Source organism: Protopterus annectens, chromosome 8.part0 (assembly GCF_019279795.1).
Source record: "Protopterus annectens isolate FY-2018-M chromosome 8.part0, PAN1.0, whole genome shotgun sequence".
Classification (NCBI taxonomy): Eukaryota; Metazoa; Chordata; order Ceratodontiformes; family Protopteridae; genus Protopterus; species Protopterus annectens.
The window spans coordinates 1,189,972,408-1,189,979,875 of NC_056741.1; positions in this window are offsets into that span (position 1 = coordinate 1,189,972,408).

Sequence of the window (7,468 nt, forward strand, 5' to 3'; positions counted from 1 at the left end):
CTAGAAGATGATATCCAGTGAAAGAACAGTGACAGCAGCATCCTTCAAGGTTCCCTCATAAGGACTGTGCTGTTCAGTGCATTTGTAGCAGACATACATTGTGCAGGGAAGGGGAGGCATTTGTCAGATTTCTCTCCTAAGACATACACCTCTTGGTGAATTTGTGAAGAGATTGCATATGGCGCAGCGACCGGATCGGTCTTTGTGAATAGCACTAAACAAGAGGTAACAGTGGAAAATGTTCTAATGACTTGTACCTCAATCTGACAAATCTCTGTGATCATCCAGATAGGTGACTGCTAAAGTTAAAAACAAGTGCAAGGCAATAGAGTAATCCCAAAGCCCATTTAAATAGCAGAGAGGTGCCATTAAATATAAGTGAGAGGGAGAATTGTTGTGGGGCATGCCTCTCAACTGTCCAGATGTTCACAATGTCCGGATTTTTGCTTCAAACTTTGTCAGTTCCTCATAAAATAAGATTTCTGGCAAATCATTGAGATGATTTGAGGAATTAAATCACTAAATGATGTACATTTGAGCTTCAGACTTCATATTCTTTAGAAAAAGCATTTTAACACAAACCCTTTTAGTCTAGCTATTTTTTAAGTTTATAAGAACAATATTTAAAATCTGTCTATATATTATTGCTCCTTTGTCCTCCAATTATGTTAATCTTTGTCCAGATTTCTTGGGCTAAGAGGTATGTCTTGGGGTGGTATTCAAAGTTGAAATGAACCAACAAGTTTCCAGTGAGTAAGAACAAATGTAAGAGAGTATTGAGTTACATCCATAATGGGGCTGTATCCAGATGAAGAAAGGTAACACAGGACACTATTGAGTCTGTGACAGAAATAGTGTATTCAGTACTGGGGCCCAAATAATAAAAATATGACTGGAAGAGATAAATAAGGGTCATTTTGGAAGACATGAGTGTCTGGGAGATGATGCAGATAAGTTCCATCACAGCCCCCTCCATTTCCTTAACAAAGAAGAAAGCAGCACAAGTTCCTGAGTGAAGGTTACCACTTTATATTGGATTTAATGAAATTCTCCTTTACAGAGGCAGGGAGGTGAGTATGGCATATGGGTAGTTCAGATTTCCAGACCAAGTATGCGGGTGTAGATCAGCAAACTGCATTTTTATGATATAGGATCCCCAGAAAGTGATGAAGTGGTGACAGGTGCAAAAGCAAGAAGTGTAGTTTGTCTGTTTAGTTAAAAGATCTAAGTGAGTAAGGACATGCACAGTTTTCAGATAAGACCTGTAAGTGTACGGTTAATGGACAGTAATAAAATTTCAAAAATACTACAAAATTATAGAAGTAATCGGTGGCTAGCCAAGTGTTAATTATGTAAAACGAATAGCTATATAGGCAGTACTACTGAGACAGTAAAGAATGACATTAAAAGTGGTGTCCTGTGAAGGAGACCAGTATTTTAACTACTAAAGCTTCCATTTATATACTGTGTTCCTTTAAGCAAATCACCTAAACATACTTGCACTCCCTTGGCTGTCTTGAAAAAAGAAAAAGTTTCAGTGTTCTAATAAGAGTCACCTACTGAAAAAATAAAAAAAAAGATTGCTTCACAGCAATCCATAGAGAAATAAATCGCTGGCAAAAAAGTAGGTTAAACAGATACAGGCAGGAATGATGCTCACAGCTAAGCAATTTTCTAACTGAATACAAGTATCTCTAGTTATCTAGGGGAAGGGAGCTATATTTGGAGGTGATTTGAGAGTGGAACTTAACTCCTTTGGTGCCACAACAGACCTAAATGTAGGTGGAGTTTTTAACCGGTACACTGATGGCTTATGGTATGGCATCTGAATGCCAAATGAATGCTTCTTACTATTGAAGACTGGACAGTCAGAATGCAACTCAATATACTGTAATTATTCATAAGATTGCCAGAAATATATATTCTAAATATGAATATTAAAACTGTGGTATAAAGCACTACTGTAACATTAAACCATATGATCTGTGGAGATCGCACAGTGCTGCATTAATCAGTTGAATCACTACAGCACGTTTATGCATTTTATGTCCATATTATTCAGTAGTAATGCAGTACAAATACTACATATCTTTAAATATATGCCTTGTACTCTGTGGAAATTATATGCTCAGTCCAGATGGTATAGTTCTATTCGAATACTGCCTTTGCTTATTGCTATAAAATGGGATTGTGGCATTGACCTAGAGGTGGACTAAAGTGTAGCTTTTGGCCCAGACCACAGGGAGAATGCCAATACTGTAACAGCTACATTTTAAATGGTAGTGTATGTGTGAATAAAGAATGCTAGATTTCAAATCTTTGATTTCTTCTTACAGCCATCTAGATTTAATCTGGGAAGTATTATGAAACCTAGGGATATCCTGCTGTGCAACTTCCTTCTCGCATTACATTAGCTGCCTTCCTAGAATCCATCAGTTGACTGATCCCGTGGTCTGGTCAGTCCGGCCAGTCCTGCCCTCACTACTGCCTCATAGCTGACTAGCGACTATAACTCTGCCTTGCAGGAGATTAACTTCAGGCAGCTACCCCATAGAAGGAATAATCTCCAGAGTAGGTAATGGTGTCTACTCTGCTGCTTTTACTCTGAGTCTTAAAGCCAAGTTGGGCACTATGCAAACTGCAGAACTGAGCAACACAATGCACTGAACAAGAGGCTAAGGAACACAATAGCCGTTTAGAACTGGCTGTTTAAGGTTGCAGGTATGACAGGTGAAGTGTATTTTGCCACTTTTGCTTTACATCGCACTGGTCTTCATGAGGCATTTTGTTAGGCTCTGCATAAGTTGCTGTGTCTGATGTCAATAGCTTAAGGAGCATAGATGTAGGCCATATTGCTTCACCTTTTGAAAACTGAAGAACTGTGTACACCATAATGGGAATTTCTTTTGTGCTGTTTTTTCAAAGTGCTTCCCTCTGCCACTTGTACTGGTGAGTGAAGTAGGATACGGTAATTGTACAGAGTACTGCCCACCACGCCCTGTGTTTCTGGTAATTTGCATGTTGAAAACAATTTTATATTGCCCATCCTGTTTTTATCAGAGATGTTATATTTTGTAGCATTAATGTTATCCATTGCAACAATTCCTTTCTATATTCTCTTCTTTGACATAAAGAGTATGTTGATCATGCCTCTTCGGATTCAATACAGCTATTTTGAGTCAACTACTGCCATCCTGTAGTAAAATTAGGACAATAAATATGCAGTGGTAAGTTCCATTTTGTTTGTTCTTTTGTCAGTGCCTGACGGACAGTGGTAAGCAGTGCAGACATACAGTTTGACGTTGATTCTCCCTCTCCCCTGAGGGAAAGACAAGCGCATGTTATGAACACACACTTTACTATTCTGCTGTCCTTCTGACATCCAAGTCTTTGTTTTTTTTAAACAAGAGTACCAGTGTTGAGACAGAACTGTAACAGGTACAATGTCAGGCTAGCTGATGAGATAGTGCTGAAATGTGGCAAAACAAAACCTCTAGGATAGCTCGCAGTTGACATACTGCATTTTAAAACATCTAATTATGCCATCTCATGCTGTGACAGTCTATAAATTCTAAGACTTGAGGGGAGTTTCTAACCTAATGAAAAATGTCAGTTCAGAATAATTTTTTTGTCTTAACTCAGAAAATTGTCTTCTGCAGTATATATTACTAAATAATTGTCATGCATGGGCATTATGTCTTAGGATATACCAGCAATAAAACTCATTCAACAAATCTGATAAGACATTGTTCCAGACTTGCAAATGTGAGCGTGCTCTGCACTTTAACTGAAAAATAAAAGCATTTTATCAACTGTCACAATGTAAACACTACATAAAAAGTGGCACTACTGAATGCTTTCATTTCTGTACAGTTCTATAGATATATATTTGTAGTGCTACTGGAATGCATTTGTTTCTGTACAGTTCTATAGATATATATTTCAGTATACAGTTATAATATTTCTGTACAGTCTACCTCCATGTATTGGGCATATTCCCTGCTGAGCTATTCTCATACAGTACTAGAACCCCTAAAATGTTGTCTCCACTTTTCAACACCACTACCATCAGGCTTCCTGCAGCAGAACTCAGATCAGTCAAATTTCTCCAAGGGAAATTAAAGAAGCCTGTATAACTGGCTAGCTGCAGCAGACCTCTACATCTCTTGTATGAAGACCATTTAGTAACCGTTAGCAGTATGGGACTGACTGACTGTCCTCAGAAAACTGAACACAAGTCAGCAGGTGGTAACTATTAGAATGCACTATATTGCACATTATGGCCCTGGAAATCGAGCTGAGCGCAGAGTGGAAGGGATGACCCAAAATAATAGAAAATATACTTGGTAAAATATTTGCCAGCTCTTGCTAGTTCTGTGATGTAGACATGTAAATTCTGTCTATAACCAAAATGACTTGTTTGATTTTTAAGAGTTCAGGCAATGGAAAAGCAAGGTAGACTTGAACAAGACTGAGTGGCTTACATTAGTTCATCCATTCTGTTGGGAAGGAGATGATGGACTTGGTTAACCAATTACTCCCGTTCAAATGGCATTGTCTGCTGAACTGAATGACCTGAGCTTGGTGATCCCAAGCTGGTAATAAGTTTCATTGTGTGTATGTGTGTGCGCGTGCGTCTGTGTGTGAGAGCATAACCATACCAGGTGGAAAGTATAAGATGACCTGCAGTAATACCGCTCCGATTTCATGCAATGGGGTGCACTGTTGGGGCCATACCAGGAAACTTCTCCCCTCAAGGCTGCTTCTGTGATTGCCATGTGTGCTGCAGGCTACTCTCACCCATCAATGATCATAAATGGGCAAAGGTAGCAGAATGATCTGCAAGCACAGGAGGGCAAAAAAGATAAAGCACTTAACCTTAATGTCTTAGGATAAGATCGTTATTATCATAAACTCATGGTGCTACACTTAAATAAACAGGAGAAAAAAAATCTCTCTCGATATTATGTCCACTCCTGGGTAATACATCCAGTAAACCACTTAAAAGCAGAAGTAAATAATGTAAGAACATATGCTTTGTTGGAGGTTAGGTACACAAGTGTAAGAGATCTTACCTCACAGAAATCTGTAAAAGCCCAGAGTTTGGTATGATGACCATGGACATTTTGTTCCAGAATGATTATGTATTTAAAAATGAACTGTTTTAAGGGGCAGAGCAGTAAACTTTGACAAGGTGTATTGATAGCATGGGAAGGCAAAGAAGGTATAGAGAAGGAACACTTGGAGATGAGTTTTGGAAGCTGTGACACATGCTCTAATAAAATTTTCTCTCGTATTGATAGTTGAGTTGGTGTCCTTTCTTGAAGAACAGGATTTAATGCATAGTCTCTGAATTGTAAATGGAAGTTGTACTACAGAATTAGAAATTAATGGAAGCAGATAACTGGTGACCTATTTCCTTGCTTATATTAAGAAAGCATGTCCAGGTTGGAGGTCCCATATTCAGTGGATTCATCCTGATACTGCTCCCAACAGAATAACTATAATTAAGAAAAGACGTTATGTATTATGTAATTAAATAGTTATATTAAGATACAACTCGGTTAGCATTCATAGCATAGTCCTAAATATATTAACATAAATGAAAGTATATACTTTGTGCGTGTATTCCATAATGTAATTTTTTTTAAAGAAATATCTGCATATTAATATGCTGTGTAGTATGTAAAATTGACTTGTAGTATTACTTATTTGATAGAGATGCACAGAAGGTGGGCTATATAGTGTTTTATTATATATGAGTAAATTGGGAAATTGATGTAATGCTCTGTTGCATATCTAGGTGTTTAGATGAGATGCCAGAAGGGATTTAATTTTCTGTCTGTGGTTGCCCTTATCCTGGAAGGAAACAAAATTTTACTAATGGTCCTGGAAAATGTTGAGTCACCAGGTTTTACTGATGGACTTGGCACTTTGGATCACATGGTTTGTGGCTTGCTTATAGCTCCATGGACATGCCCTCCAGTTATTAACCTTTGATAGAGAGGGGCCATTTCAGTAGTAGAGGAATTTTTATAGTAAAACTTAAATATGTGAAAGTGAGGTAGAAGTTGTATTATAGGCAGCCAAGCTCATGAGGGGAAAAATAAGGGGTAGGTATGTCTAGTCTGCCCACAAGCTGTTAGTATCACTTTCACTGAAAGAAAGATCATGGAAGTGTTTCCATGTAGTAGGCTGATTAGAAGTATTTTTATTGATACACGTTCTACTCTGTTAAGCCAGGATATGTCTAGCTTGATCCAGTTCTTTGACTGAGCCACTGCTGAGGTGGACAAGAGGAGCCCATTAGGTATGATGTACATGGACTTCTACAAGGCTTCTGGTACAGCGAGATGGTATGATAATGGTGTGGTGAATGTGAGAATGGGCATGACGTGAGAGCCAATTAGAAACTGTCCGTGTTAATGGAAGCAGAGGCTGGTTGTTAGAGGATGGTTGACTCTGGTAGCATATGGTATTAGTATTACCCCTGTGCCTTTATAGATTGTTGGTGTCAGGCTTTGGGGAAAGAGATGAGACTGTGATTATGGAGAAAAAGATGAGTCTGCATATCAGTCATGTGAGTATCATTGATTGATGCAGTAATCGCTCATTGGCAGGAATAGTCTAAAGATAATTGCATTAGTTTATACTGCGGGAAGACTGGTGGTAGCGAGGATATAATGTAAAAAAAATGCTCAAGGTTGCACACTTTGGAGAAAAGGGCACAGCAAAATCTATATGCTTGATGAGGTAACCAGAAACAAGGCATTGAGTGAAGAGACTGGATGCAGTAATCACCATTAGATGGTGCAATGAGATAGATGTGAAGGTCAGTGTGAGGCTGGAGTGCATACTACAGCAGCTGGAGAACAGATGAGCTGGGGATATCTTTTTACTGTACAACAGTAATGATACATTTGGAGTTCTTTTGCATTTCTAGGGTTCAACATGAAAATAAAAATTTGGCTGCAGGAAGGAATGCAAAATATTAACTGTATTGCCAAAGGGAAAGGGGTGACAGAGTTTTGAGTAGGGACAGGACATGTATCCATTTGTATGTATGTATGTAGTTGAAGCAAGAACAAACATGACAGAGGGAAATAAAATAGGAACTGTTCAAAACAGACTTTAAGAAATACTGTTTCATGAGGTGATGCCCAAGATTCACAATTTGTTGCATTATGTAGTATTGCAGTTTAAATCATTCAAGCTGACTAAAGTTACTTTGAATGGAGCAAGGAAAGGACTGGTAAAGTGTGGGGGATAGCTGTTCAGGGGCCTGTTGTTTTACTTGTGGAAAATCACAAGCGTCATCTTCATTCAGCTTATTAATGTTTGTAATTTTTTAGAGAGAAGACAAGATTACTGTTAAGTTTAACTAGGGAAGACTACTGTACATTAAAAGGGCCGCCAAGAAAAAAAAAATAGTATTCTGCTGATAATGATATACATGTAGATAAACAGC